This window comes from Hemiscyllium ocellatum, chromosome 40, assembly GCF_020745735.1.
Source record: "Hemiscyllium ocellatum isolate sHemOce1 chromosome 40, sHemOce1.pat.X.cur, whole genome shotgun sequence".
In the NCBI taxonomy this organism is placed as follows: Eukaryota; Metazoa; Chordata; class Chondrichthyes; order Orectolobiformes; family Hemiscylliidae; genus Hemiscyllium; species Hemiscyllium ocellatum.
In genome coordinates, this window is record NC_083440.1 from 28,685,698 (window position 1) to 28,701,028 (window position 15,331).

General features: G+C 44.5%; 1 protein-coding gene across 6 annotated transcripts in view; it reads left to right on the plus strand.

Annotated features, from left to right (window-relative positions):
• Nucleotides 1-15,331, plus strand: part of asrgl1 (asparaginase and isoaspartyl peptidase 1) — a 65,482-nt gene that overhangs the window by 18,182 nt on the left and 31,969 nt on the right. The gene's annotated exons all lie outside the window — the stretch shown is intronic.

A 15,331-nucleotide genomic window follows, 5' to 3' on the forward strand; every position in this document is an offset into this window, starting at 1 on the left:
GCAATATATTAGATAAACTTGTTTGTTTTTTAATCACTTAGAATGGGGTTGCAGATTTTGGTTCAGGTTTTATCACTGGATTTTAAAAAAAGTGACATCTCCACACCGACAATGCTTGAAGTTAAAAATCACACAACACCAGGTTATAGTCCAACAGGTTTAATTGGAAGCACACTAGCTTTCGGAGCGACGCTACTTCATCACCTGCAATCACCTGATGAAGGACTGTCACTCCAAAAGCTAGTGTGCTTCCAATTAAACCTGTTGGACTATAACCTGGTATTGTGTGATTTTTTTTTTAAACTTTGTACATCAGTCCAACCTCGGCATCTCCAAATCATGACAGTGCTTTAAAGGTGTGAGGTTAGACTCTGTATCTGGAGTCAGACTGATTTTTATTTCCAAAGTAGGAACTTATGCGATGTGGGGAGTGTTGCCGAACAAAGAGACCTTGGAGTGCAGGTTCATAGTTCCTTTGAACATGGAGTCTTGGGTAGATCGAATAGTGAAGAAGGCATTTAGTATGCTTTCCTTTATTGGTCAGAGCATTGAGTATAGGAATTGGGAGATGTCGTGGCAGTACAAGACATTGGTTAGGCCACTTTTAGGAAGATTGTGTTTAATTCTGGTCTACCTCCTATTTAAAAACAATGTTGTGATACTTGAAAGAGTTCAGAAAGGATGTTGCCAAGGTTGGAGGGTTTGAACTATAGTACAGGGAGAGGCTGAAAAAGCTGGGGCTATCTTCCCTGTAGCATCGGAGGCTGAGGGGTGACCTTGTAGAGGTTTACAAAGTCATGAGGCTTGGATAGGGTAAATAGACAAGGTATTTTTCCTGGGGTGGGGCAGTCCAGTCCAGAACTAGAGGGCATAGGTTTGTGGTGAGAGGCAAAAGATTTAAAAGGGACCCAAGGGGAAACTTCCCACAGTGTGGAGTATGGAATGAGCTGCTGGAGGAGGTGGTGGAGGCTGGTAAAATTACAACATTTAAAAGGCATCTGCATGGATATATGAATAGGAAGGGATTAGAGGGATGTGTGGTAAGTGCTGGCAAATGGGACTAGGTGAAGTTAGGATATCTCGGCATGGACGAGTTAGACCGAAGAGTCTCGTGGACCACGCCAGAGCCCTCCAAACATTTCAAGAAGGTAGCCCAGGCCATCACTTTGCTAGTTGTTTTAAGCAGGTTGTTTTAAGTGGGCATTCCAGGAGAAATGCTGCTGGTCAAATCACTCTGTTTTAAACAAAACAGAATTTACTTGCAAGATTACAGAATGAAACGCAAGCAATAGAAAACTGAATAACCTAACCACTGCTCATTGGACCATCTGACCAAGATCCTGTTGTACTCTGAGGTAACCTCCACTACGCCTCTCATTTTGGTATCATATGCATACTTACGCACTGAACCTCCTATGTTCACATACAAATAATTTATGTAAATAGCAAAAAGCAGTAGACCCAGCACCGATCCATTGGTCACCGGCTTCTAGTCTGAAAAGTAACCATCCACCACACCCTCGGTCTTCTACCTTTTGAGCCAGTTCTCTGTCCAAAATGGCTAGTTCTCCCTGTATTCCATGAATTCTAACTTTGCTAACCAGTTTCCATTGAGGAACCTTGTCGAATATCTTCCTGAAGTCCATATAGATCTCGCCTACTTCTCTGCCCTCATCAGTCTTTGTTATTTCTTCAAAAGCCTAAATCAAATTAATGTGACATGATTTCCCATGAACAAAGCCATGCTTACAGTCCCTAGTCAGTCCTTGCCTTTCCAAATATATGTAAATCTTGTCCCTCCGGATTCTATCCAAAAACTTGCACACCACTGATGTCAGGGCCACCAGTCTATAGTTCCCCAGCTTTTCCTCACCACCTTTCTTAAATCGTGGCACCACTTTAGCTAACATTGTCTTTTGGCACCTCACCTGTGACTATCGATGATACAAGTATCTCAGCAAGAGGTCCAGCAATCACTTCCCTTGGTTCCCACAGAGCTATAGATTACAGCTGATCAGGACCTGGGGGTTTAACCATTTGTCTGCGTTTCAAGATATCCAGCAGCACCACCTCTGTAACATAGACATTTTTCAAAACGTCACCATCTATTTTCCCCCACATTCCACATGTCCCACGTCCCCCTCTGCAGTAAAGACTGAATGAAAATACTCGTTTAGTATCTTCCCCCATCTCCTGCGGCTCCACACAGAGGCTGCTTCAGTGGTCTTTGAGTTGCCCTATTCTCTCCGTAGTTACCCTTTTGTCCTTAATGTGTTTATAAAATCCCTTCAAATTATCCTTAATCCTATTTGCCAAAGCTACTGAATGTCCCCTTTTTGTCCTCCTGATGTCCCTCATAAGTATACTCCTATTGCCTTTGTACTCTTCTAAGGAATCATGTGATCTCTCTTGTCTGTATCTAACACATGCTTCCTTCTTTTTCTTAACCAAACCCTCCATTTCTCTAGTCATCCAGCATTCCCTACACCTACCAGCCTTTTCTTTCACCCGAACAGGAATATACAGTCTCTGGACAGTATATCATTTCTGAAGGTTTCCCATTTTCCATCCGTCCCTTAACCTGTGAACATCTGCCCCAAATCGGCCTTTAAAAGATCTTGCCGAACACCACCAAAATGAGCCTTCCACCAATTTAGAACTTTTCAATTTCCCGCTGACTCTTTGGGAGGTAATCATTCCTTTCTTGTTTCAGTTCCGACCAAATAACTTCCCTGGAAGTATTCTCAGGCATATCCTCCCTTAGGGCAGCAGTAATGCTAACCCTTGTCAAAAACGCCATTCGCCCTCCTCTCTTCTCTAACCCCCCCCCCCCCCCCCCCCCCCCACCCTCACCTCTCTATCCTTCCCATCGCATTTGTATCTTGGAATATTCAGCTGCCAGTCCTGTACATCCTTAAGGCACATTTCTGTAATTGTTGTGGAGGTGGCACCTGTACAAATTGGATGTCTGTACAGGACCACAACTGATGTCCTGGGGGAGGGAGGAAACCAGGCAGTGGGTGGGGGGAGTTGGGGGTGGGAAACTAGGTAGTCGGTGGGGGGGAACTAGGTAGTAGTTGGGGGGGAGGGGGGTGGAAACTAGGTAGTGGCTGGGGGAGGTTTCAACTGTTGTGATAGGTGAATGGGAACCAGAGAGGTAGGACAGTAGATTCAGAAGTTGAGGGAGATGTGGAAACGAAGGTAAACATGACTAAGTACACGTATATGCAGGGAAATACTGCTGGAAGTGAATAGATTTCAATGTGAGAAGTATAATAGGCAAGGAAAATGAATGAAGAGTTTTGGTTAATATTTCGACTATGATATTATGTCATTACGGAGACTTGGCTAGAAGAAGGAAGGGATTGGTAGCTGAATTTCCCAGGATTTAGATGTTCCGGTTGTGATAGGAGGAGATGTAAAAGGGGTGGAGAGGCTGCATTACTGATAAGAAAGTAACTTACAGCAGAGGGAGACTACATCCGAGAACTTGTGCAATGAGGCAATATGGATGGAATATGGAAGGGAAAGGTGAAATCACAATGCTGGGGATATACTACAGGCCTCCCAACAGCCAGTGGGAGATAGAGGTGATGATATGTACGTCAATTTTTGGAAAGTTGTAAACATGATGGTGATTTTGTGATGGTAATTTTAACTTCCCCTGCATTGATTGAGACTCACTCTGTGCAGGGGCGTGGTTGGGACAGAGACATTCTGGAGGGTTTCTTGAAACAGCCCAACCAAGAAAGGGGTTGTACTGGACCTGGTTTTGGGAAATAAGCTCAGCCCGGTGAGTGAAGTTTCAGTGGGGGAGCATTTTGGGAGCAGTGACCATAATGCCATGAGTTTTAAGATACTCTGGGAAAGGGATAACACAGGCCTTGGGTTGCAGTGTTAAACTGGTGCATGGCGAACTACAACAATATTAGGCAGGAACTGGAGAATTTTGATTGGAGGCAGCTATCCGAGGGGCAATCCACATTGGACGCGAGTATTTCAACAGGCATTTGATAATAGTTCAGGAGTGGCATTTTCCTGTGAGAATTATGGACAAGTACGGTAAGTTGCATGAACCTTTTGATAACCAGAGATGATATGATCATCTTCAAAAAGATCTAGAAGGATAGGAACTGACAAAGTCGTTGAAGTAGAGAAGGAAAGCAGGAAAGAATTCAAACAAAGAATTGGAAGAGTTTGAAGAGAAACACAAGACTTTTTCTCCATGTATAAAAAGCCAGAAGGTGGCCACTAAGAGGGTTGGCCCACTCCCAGGACTCTGTGTGGTGCCAAAAGAGGAAGGTGAGGGTTCGAAATGAATACTTTGTGTTGATATTCACCAAAGAGCAGGAATTGGTGGAGGATAATCTCAGGGAAATGAGTGTCTAATTTCTAAGCCAAGTTGCTATTGAAAAGGAAGAGGTGTTGCGCATCTTAAATAGTATTAAGGTAGATAAACCCCTGGGTCCTTATGGGATATATCCCAGAATATAGTGGGAGCTGAAAGAACAAATTGCTGGAGCATTGACAAACATCTATGTGTCCTTTTTGACCACATGAGAATAGCTAATTGTTGTCCCATTGTTTAAGGGCAACAGGGATAACCCTGGAACTTACAGGATTGTGAGTCTCATGTCAGTGGTAGCGAAATTATTGGAAAAGATTTTCTGGAACAAGATGAATATGCATTTTGAAGCAAATGGACCTATTAGTGATGAAACAGCTTGGTTTTGTGCAGGAGATTTCATGCCTCATTAACTTGATTGAGTTTCTTTGGTGGTAACGAAGATGGTTGATGTTGTCTACGTGGACTTTCGTAAAACCTTTGACAAAATCCTTCATTGCCGATGAGTCCAAAAGGTGAAATCATGTCGTATCAGGAGTGAGGTGACAAGATGGATAGAGTACTGGCTTAGTCATAGGAGACAGAGTAGCGGTTAAAAGGATGCTCTTTGGAATGGAGGGTTGTGATTAATCCACCAGGGATCAGTGCTGGGGCTTCTGCTGTTCATGGTCTGCATAAATGATTTGGAGGAAAATATACCTGTTGTAATTAGTAAGTGCGGGTGATACAAAGATTGTTGGAGTTGTGGATAGTGAGGATGCTCAGAAGATACAGCAGGATATGGATCATTTGGAGGCACATGCAGAAAAATGGCAGATCGAGTTTAATCCAGACAAATATGAGGTAATGCATCTTGGAAAGTCAAGTACAGATGGAAATTATATAATGAATAATAGAACCCTTCGGAGTATTGGTATGCAGAGACATCTGGGTGTGCAGGTCCACAGATCACTGAAGGTGGCCGTGCAGGTAGGTAAGGTTGTAAAAAGGCTTATGGCATACTTGCCTTTATTGGTAGGGACATTGAGTATAAGGGTAGGCAAGTAATACTGCAACCTTATGGAGTGTTATGCCACACTTGGAATATTGCATGGCATATCACCTTCACAAACCTGACTGGGTTGATCAGGGCAATGTCTCGGCCTGCTTCTGCCCCACTGAAATTATCTCTGACAACGTCCTTCCCCCTTCATCTAGAACATCCCACCTACACTCTGAACACCACCCACACCCTCCTCCACCTCCGTGACTTTTGTTTTCCCCATCCCCCAACACCTGACCTTCACTAGGGACATCCAGTCCCTGTACACATACATCCGCTATGACAAAGGTCTCCTAGCCCTCAGGTCCTTCCTTTCACACTGACCTAACCAGTACCATTCCACTGATACGCACACTCCATTCAACTGGTTGAACTCCTTCACCCCCCCTGCCAACGATTTCTCCTTCCAATCCTCCCACTTCCTCATGACCAGAGGGGTAGCCATGGACACCCACATGGGCCCCAGCTATGCCTGCCTCTTCGGGTACGTGGAACAGTCCCCCTTCCGCAGGCACCATTCCCCACCATTTCCTCCGCAACATTGGTGACTGTATTGCTGCTACCCCATATTCCAATGAGGAGGTTGAACAGTTCATCAGCTTCACAAATACCTTCCACCCTGACCTCAAGTTCACCTGGACAAAGTCAGACACCTCCATCTCCATTAATGGTGGCCAACTCAATGCAGCCATCCACTACAAACCCACAGACTCCCACAGCTACCTGGATTATACTTCCTCCCAGGTGAAAGTGAGGACCGCAGATGCTGGAGATTAGAGTCAAGATTAGAGTGGTGCTGGAAGAGCACTGCAGGTCAGGCAGTTTCCAAGCAGCAGGAAAATCGATATTTCCGGCAGGAGCCATCCATTCCTGATGAAGGGCTCCTGCTGAAAGGGCAACTTTCCTGCTCCTCAGAGTGGTGCTTTTCCAGCACCAGTCTAATCTACACTTCCTCCTACCCTGCGTAAAAACGCTACCCCTTTTGCCCAATTCCTCTTCCTTCTCTGCTCCCAAGATAACCAATTCCAAAAAAAAAATCCCAAATAGCCTCCTCCTTCGAATAATGCAATCTCCCCTCCCACGTGGTCATTGATGCTCTCCAGCACAAGTTCTCTACTTCCCGCAGCTCTGCCCTTGAATTCCACCTTCCAGTCGCAACAAGGGCAGAACATCCCCTGGTCCTCTTCTTCCACCTCGCCATCTTTCCGATAATATTGCATCATTGCCTCTGACTCCTTTGTCATGTCCATCTCCTCCACCAACCCACCCTCCCCTTGCCACCGCAAGAAGTGCAAAACCTGTGCCCCCCCCCCCCCTTCCCAACTCTGTCCAAGATCCTCAAAGGATCCTTCCACATTCAACAGAAATTAACCTGTACTTCCACACACGTCATCTGTTGTCTCCGTTGCACCTGATGTGGCTCCTTCTACATTGGAGAGACAGGATGCTAACTTGCAGATTGGTTCAGAGAATACCTCTGGGGGCATCTGCACTAAACAACCCCACTGCCCTGTAACTCAACACTTCAACTCCCCCCCCCCCCCCCCCCCCCCCCCGTTCTGCCAAGGACATGCAGCTTCTGGGCCGCCTCCATTGCCAAAGCACAACCACTCGATGCCTGGAGGAAGAACGCCTCATCTTCCGCCTTGGGACCCTGTAACCACATAGATCCATGTGGATTTGACCAGTTTGCCTGTTTTCCCCTTCTCCCTCCTTATCCCAGATCCAACCTTTCCAACTTGGCACCAAGCTCTTGAACAGCCCTATCTGTCCATCTTCTCTCCATCTATATGCTCCATCCTCCTGTCTGACCTATCATCTTCACCCCCACCTTCATGACCTATCGTATTCTCACCTACCTTTCCCCAGCCCCACCTATCTCCCATTTATCTCACAGCTCCCTTTTGGCCGCAAGCCTCATTCCTGATGAAGGGCTCATGCTCGAAACAACATTGACTCACTCCCCTGCTCCTTGGATGCTGTCTGACTGACTGTGCTTTTCCAGCACCACACTCTTCGATGTGGAAAAAGGCCCAATTGTTCTCTGTTCCTATTTCCTGCCTGTCAACCATTGATCAATTCATACACGATGTTAACTGTAGAACTATAGAATCCCTACAGTGCAGAAACAGACTGTTTGGCCCATCAAGTTCACACCAACCCTCTGCAGACCATTCTACCTACACCCATCCCCATACCCCTCTCCTTGTAACCATGCATTTCCCATTGCTAACGCACCTACACATCATTAAATACTATGGGCAATTTAGACGTCCAATCCACCGAACTTGCACATCTTTGTGCTGTGGGAGTAAACCAATGCAGACACTGGGATAATGTGGGAACTGGATACCGAGAACTGGACACGTTCCTCGAGAAGAGGCTTCCCTCATGCCCCATATCACTTCACAATGCCTTCCCAACTCCTATATTCAAAGGACTGAGCAATGAAGGCGAACGGGCTAAATGCCTTTTTGATCACCTTATCTCTATGGTGCAAACTTCAAAATTTACGTGCCTGCACCTCTAGGTCTCTCTGTTCTCCAACACTACCCAAGGCCCTATCATTAAACGTTTTAACTCTACCATTGCACCCTAGATTTTAAAAGAAGGAGTGACAGAGATAGCAGTTGAACTGGTTGTAATTGTTCAAGAATACTGAGATATTGGAAAAGTCTTGGAGAATTACAAAACTACCACATGTAACATCCACATTGAAAAAAGGAGACAAAACAAAAGCGGGCAATTATACATCAGTTAGTTTAACATGTTCAAGTTGACTTAAAGCCTGTCATATTTTTAATCTGGAAACACCTATGTAATTGAACAGGATCAGTATGACTTCATGAAGGAGCAATCATACCTGAGGTAACAAGCACTCTTCGATGAAAGTAAACCTGTAGATGTAACATTTTCCAATGTTCCACAATGATGTTCGTTGTAGTGGATAGAAGATTGGCTAACTAATAGAAGACAGAGTTGGAATAAAGTGGCTATATTCAGATTGTCAAACTGCAAACAATGCCACATGGGCTGGGGCCACAGTTATTAATACATATTAATAACTTATGGAAGACCGTGTATTGTTAGCAAGTATTCAGATGGTCATATAGGTAAAAACAATGACTGCAGATGCTGGGAACTCCCCACCCTCAAGCTTATCCCTCCACACTTCAGGCTGTCTGCCTTTATTCCTGATGAAGGGCTTTTGCCTGAGACGTCGATTTTTACTGCTCCTCGGATGCTGCCTGAACTGCTGTGCTCTTCCAGCACCACTAATCCAGATGGTCATATGTCAGGGGACCAGTCAGGTTGTAAGCTGGCTCACTGAGCCAGTATATTTGTTCTCTGACGTTTTGTCACCATGCTAGTAACATCATCAATGAGCCTCGAGTGAAGCGTTAAGTGTTCTGTCCCGCTTGCTTTTATCGGTCTCACTTTGTCGTGGTCGGTGATATCGTTTCTGCTTCTGTTCGGGATAGATTAGATTCGATTCCCTACAGTATGGAAACAGGCCCTTCAGTCCAACAGAGTCCTCACCGACCCTCCCAAGAGTAACCCACGCAGATCCACTCCCCCGACCCGATTATTTATCCCTGACTAATGCACCTGACACTATGCACAATTTAGCACGGCCAATTTAGCACTCTTGGATTGTGGGAGGAAACCCGTGCAGACACAGGGCGAATGTGCAAACACCAGACAGACAGTCGCCTGAGGTGGGAATGAACCTGGGTCCCTGGCGCTGAGAGGCAGCAGTGCTAACCACTGTGCCATCCAGGGTTGGTAATTGGTGTCCAAATCTTTTTTTTTAAGATTAGATTACTTAGTGTGGAAACAGGCCCTTAGGCCAATGGAGTTCCAGTTTGAATGTCAGGCCTCCAGGAATTCCTGTGTGTTTTTGTTTTAGCCTGTCCTAGATTGGATGTATTGTCCTAGTCAAACTGGTGTCCCTCTTCATTTGTGTGTATGGTACCAGTGATAGTTGGTGCTCATGTCTTTTGGTGGCTAGTTGGTGCTCATGTATCCTGGTGGCTAGTTTCCTGCCTGTCTGTCCAACGTAATGTTTATAGCAGTTCTTGCAGGGTATTTTGTATGTGATGATCATTCTGCTGGTTTGTTGGTACAAGGTCCTTCTAAATTCATCAGGAGCTGTTTCATTGTGGTGGGAGGTTTGTGGGCTACCATGATGCTTAGGGACAGAAGCGGGACACTAATTTGATTACGCTGCCTTAACAACTCTATCAACCTGGGTGACTACTTTGAGGGATCTATGCATTTCGACACTGAGATCTCTCTGCTCATCTACACTACCAAGAATCTTACCAGTAGCCCAGTACACTGTATTCCTGTTACTCCTTCCAAAGTGAATCACCTCACTTTTTTTTTCTGCATTAAACTCCATTTGCCACTGCTTAGCCCAGCTCTGCAACTTATCTATGTTCCTCTGTAACCTCGGCGCTATCCACAACCCAACTGACCTGTGTCATCCGCAAACTTACTAACGCACCTTTCTATGCACTCCTGCAGGTTATTTGTAAAAATGACAAACAACATTGGCCCCAAAACAGATCTTTGCGAATCCCCAGGAGTAACTGAACTCCAGGACAAATATTTCCCATCAACCACCACCCTCTTCTTTCACCTAGCCAATTTCTGATCCAAACCGCTAATTCACCCTCAAATCCATGCCTCTGTATTTTCTGCAGGAGCTTACCATGGGGAATCTTATCAAATGCTTCACTGAAGCGCATACACACCACATCAACCACTTTGCGCTTATGCACCTATTTAGTCACCTTCTCAAAGAACTCAGTAAGGTTAGTGAGGCATGACCTACCCTTCACAAAGCATGTTGACTATCCCTAATCAAATTATTCCTTTTCAGATGATAACTCCTATCTCTCATCCTTTCCAACACTTTACCCACAACTGAAGTCAGCCTCACTGGTCTATATTATCAGGGTTAACTCTACTCTCCTTCTTGAGAAAGGGCCAACATTTGCTGTCCTTCAGTCTTCTGGCATTATTCCTGTCAACAATGACAGCATAAAGACCAAAATCAAAGGTTCTGCAATCTCTTCCCTAGCTTCCAAGAGAATCCTAGGTTAAAACCCATCCGTCCCAGGGAACCTCTCTCTTTTCACGCTTTGCAGAATTGCTAACACCCCCTCCTTTTGAACCTCAATCCTTTCTTGTCTAATAGTCTGTTTCCCAGTATTCTCGACAGCATTATCTTTTCTTGTGTGAATACTGATGAAAAACATTTCATTTTGCACCTCCCCTATCTCTCTGGACTCCCCAGTACTGCCCTTGACTGGCCCTAACCTTACCCGAGTCATTCCTTTATTCCTGACATACTGATAGAAAGCTTTAGGGTTTTCCTTGATCCTACCTGCCATAGGCTTCTCATGCCCCTTCCTGGCTACTAGCTCTCTCTTTAGGTCTTTCCTGGCTTGCTTGTAACTCCCGAGCACCCTAACTAACTCATCACATCTCATTCTAACAAAAGCCGCCGCCTTCCTCTCGACAAGACACTCAACTTCTTTCGTAAACCATGGTTTCCTCGCTCGATCATTTCCTCCCTGCCTGACAGGTATGTACTTACCAAGGATATGCAGGAGCTGTTCCTCGAACATGCTCCACATTTCAGTTGTGCCCATCCCATGCAGTTTCCTCCCCAATCCTCTGCATCCTAAATCTTGCCCAATTGCTTCATAATTGCCTTTTCCCCCCCAGCTTTCACTCTTGCCCTGCAGTGTTTACCTATACCTTTCCATGGCTCAAGTAAATGTAACCAAATTGTGGTCACTATCACCAAAGTGCTCACCTACCTCCAAATGTAACAGCTGGCCAGGTTCATTACTCAGTACCAATCCAATATGGCTTCGTCTGTTGTTGGCCTATCTATGTACGGTCAGGAAACCCTTCTGCACATGTTGGACAAAAACTGACCCATTTAAACTACACAAATTGTAGCTTTTCCATTCAATCTTTGGAAAGCTAAAGACCCCCATAACCACTATCCTGTTACTTTCACTCCTATCCTGAATCATCTTTGCCATCCCTTCCGTTGCATCTCTGGAACTTTTCAGAGGCCGATAGAAAACTTCCAACAGGGTGACCTCTCCTTTCCTGTTTCTAATCTCAGCCCATACTACCTCAGTAGAGTAGCCCATTAAACATCCTTTCTGTCACCATAATATTGTCCTCGACTAAGTCAACCCCGGAACCTGCAATGACCCTTCCTGCTCAAGCCACGTGTCTGAAATGGCCACAACATCAAAGTCCCACGTACAATCCATGCTGCGAGTTCACCCGTCTTATTCCGGATGCTCCTGGCATTGACGCTCCAAACCACCTTCCTTCCTGCCAGTGCACGTCTGTGACCTTGAAATCTTACTCACGAAAATGAGTTTTTTTGCACTTCAACAGGATGAATAGAGGAGTTGAATATTATTTCAATGGAGAAAGAATGTGGAAAACTGGAGGACAGAATGCTTTGAGAGTCAGAGGTCTGCAGCACAGAAAAACAAAATCCCCTCTACCGCTTGTGCCCGGGCCTGTCAAAAACAGCTGTCTACTTTCGGGCCGTTTTCCAGCACTTTGCCCTGAACCTTGTATGCCTTGACGTGGGAAGTGTATGTCTAATTATTTCTTCAATGCTCCCTTTTCGGTCTGTTGCTGACCACTTCCCCAAAAGTTTCCGAATTCAGTGCTTCCTGCCAAACAGAAAACCGACTGAACTGATTCATGAAATGATATTCGTCCTACAGTCCAGTTTTAAGTGAGGACACTAACAATGGCATGGCAACCTTTTTCCCCTGTACTGGTACCAATGTCCCATGAACTGCAAAGTCTGTCGACTGCACCAACAGCCCTCAACCTTCTGTATCATGTATACTGCCAGGCGTTTTGTAAATAAACCCTTGTCCTGACAAGACAAAAACAAAACTCCATTTTTCCCAAGGTTTGTCTATCAATGTTCAAATATATTTTCAGTATTACTCATTCATGGAATTTTTTTAACCACCGGAAACGATTCAGTGAATTTGCTGGGAATGAGGTTTGTTGCTAAATTGTTTTAAAAACATCTGTCATTAGTGAGAAAGCTGTACTTGCATTTCTTAACAAGCGTGTCACTTTTTGGTGTATTATTTATTAATAACTACTCAAAGAGCTGCTTCCATTGGAGTCTGGGTTTATTTCCTTTGGTTTTTGTCATTGCCATGTCAGCGAAGGCTTGCTCACAGAGATGAGAAAGGAAAGACTAGTAGTTTCTTAGCTCTTTCCACCTGCCCTCCTTCTCTCTCTCTCTTCCCCCCCCACCTCCAAATTATTCATAATCTGTTTTCACTTTAAGCTAGAAGATATCCCGAGATAGAACTTTTGGACAACTCTTTCAATGCTTGCTAACTCGATAAGGCCATCCTCCTGAGACTGAGTGACAGCTTATTTCACGACCCAAGTAGATCCATTGCTCACAAAAATCCAGCCCATTGATCATTTTCAAACCAAAAATAGTCAGTAAATATGACCTCCAGCTTACCCAGACATTCTGCAACAAGCTGAGCAATGTTACGGATGTAACATTCAGTGTTCTCCGTGTAACGATGCTGTCACTTTAAAAAGGCTATTTTTGTCCTGGATTTTTATTTTGATCAGCGGTTATAAAGGCAGAGGTGTTGAAGTTTCTTTGTTTAAGAACTAGGAGCAGGAGATGGCCATCTGGCCTTTCGAGCCTGCTCCGCCATTCAATACAATCATGGCTAATCTTTGCGTGGACTCAGCTCCACTTCCCCACGCTCTCACCATATTCCTTAACTCCTCTATTTTGAAAATATAATCTACCTTAGCTTTAAAAGTGTTTACTGAAATCGTGTCAACTACTTTCCTAGCCAAGGGAATCCATAGATTAACAACCCACTGGATGAAGAAGTTCCTTCTCAATTCCGTCCTAAATCGGCTCTCTCTAATCTTGATACTATACCCTCTTGTCCTAGCTTCATCTACCAGTGCAAACATCCTTTCTACTTTTATTTTATCGATTCCCTTCATAACTTTGTATGTTTCTATCATTCCATCATTCTTCTGAATTCCAATGAATATAATCCCAATCTACTCAGTCTCTCCTCATAAGCCAACCCCCTCAACTCCGGAATCAACCAAGTGAACCCCCTCTGCACCACCTCCAATGCTAGTACATACTTTCTCAAGAAGACCAAAACTGCATGCAGTACTCCAGGTGTGGCCTCACCAGTACCCTGTACATCTGTAGCATTACCCCTCTGCTATCAAACTCAACCCCTTTCGCAATATAGGACAAAATTCCATCTCCTTTCCTAATTACTTGTATCTGAAGACCAGCCTCCTGTGATTCATGCACAAGGACACCCAGGTTTCTCTGCATAGCAGAGTGCTGCAACCTTTTATCATTCAAGTAATAATCCTTTTTACTCTTACTCCTACTAAAGTGTATGACTTCACAATTATTAACGTTGTATTCCATTGTCCACTCACTCAATGTATCTGTGTTCCTCTGCAAAGTTTCACAGTCCTCTGTGCACGTTGCTGTGCCACTCATCTTAGTGTAATCTGCAGATTTTGACACCGTACGCATGTTACCCAAATCCAGACCATCTATATAAATTGTATATAATTGCGGTCCCCACACCGATCCCTGAGGCACACCACTAGTCACTGACTGTCAGCCAGAATAGCACTTATTCACTCCCACTCTTTTTGCTTCCTGTTAGTCAACCAATCCTCTGTCCATGCTAATACACTACCCTTAATGCAATGCAACCTTGCCTTATGCAGCAGCCTTGTGTGCAGCACATTGTCAAAGGACTTTTGGAAATCTAGGTACCCCACATCCACTGGGTCCCTGTTGTTCACCTTGCTCTTCATAGAAGTCCACCAGCTTTGTCAAGCATGACTGCCCATCATGAACCCATGCTGCGTCTGTACCCTGGGACAATTTTCTTTCAAGATGCCCTACTATTTCTTCCTTGGCAATAGGCTCCGGCATCTTCTCCACTACAGAAGTTAGCTAACTATTGTATAATTCCCCATCTTTTGTCTACCTCCCTTTTTTTGAACAGTGGCGTCATATTTGCTGTTTTCCAATCTGCTGGGCCTGCCCCAGAGTCCAGTGAATTTGAGAAAAATATCACCAGTGCACCTGCTATTTCTCAGCCATCTCTCTTTTCGTACCCTGGAATGCATTCCATCAAAGCCAGGAGGCTTGTCTGTCTTTAGTTCCATGAGCTTGCCCAACACTACCTCTTCCGTATTAATATTTGTTTCCAAGTCCTCACCTACCTTCAGCTCTTTATCAATTACTGACATGTTATTAGTTTGCTTCATTGTCAAGACCAGTACAAAGTGCCTTGGTCATTTCATCATATCTCATAACAAAATGCTCTTTCTCATCCTCTAAAGGACTAACGCTTACTTTAGCCACTCTTTTTTGTTTTACATATTTATAGAAACCTATGCTATCTGTGCTTTATATTTATATTCTGTGCTAGTGTTTTCCCATGTTCTATCTTTTCTTCTCTTTATAGCTCTCTGTTGACCTTTAAAGACTTCCCAAGCTTCTAGATTCCTGATATTTTTGACCCTTTGTATGCCTTCTCTTTCAATTTGATAGCCTCCCTTATTTCCTCATACACCCATGGCAGATTACCCTTCTTCTTACAGTCCTTCCTTTTCTCTTTGATATGCTTTTGCTGAGAACTTTGGAAATTTTCTTTGAAAGTCCTCCACTGCTAATCAATTGTCTCACCATAAAGTCTCTCTTTCCAGCCTACCTTAGCCAGGTCCTCCCTCATTCTATCGTAGTCTGCCTTATTCAAGCACAGACCCTGGTATTGGTCTTTATCTTCACATTCTCCAGCTGTATTCTAAATCACTGTGATTGCTCGTTCCAAGAGGATCCC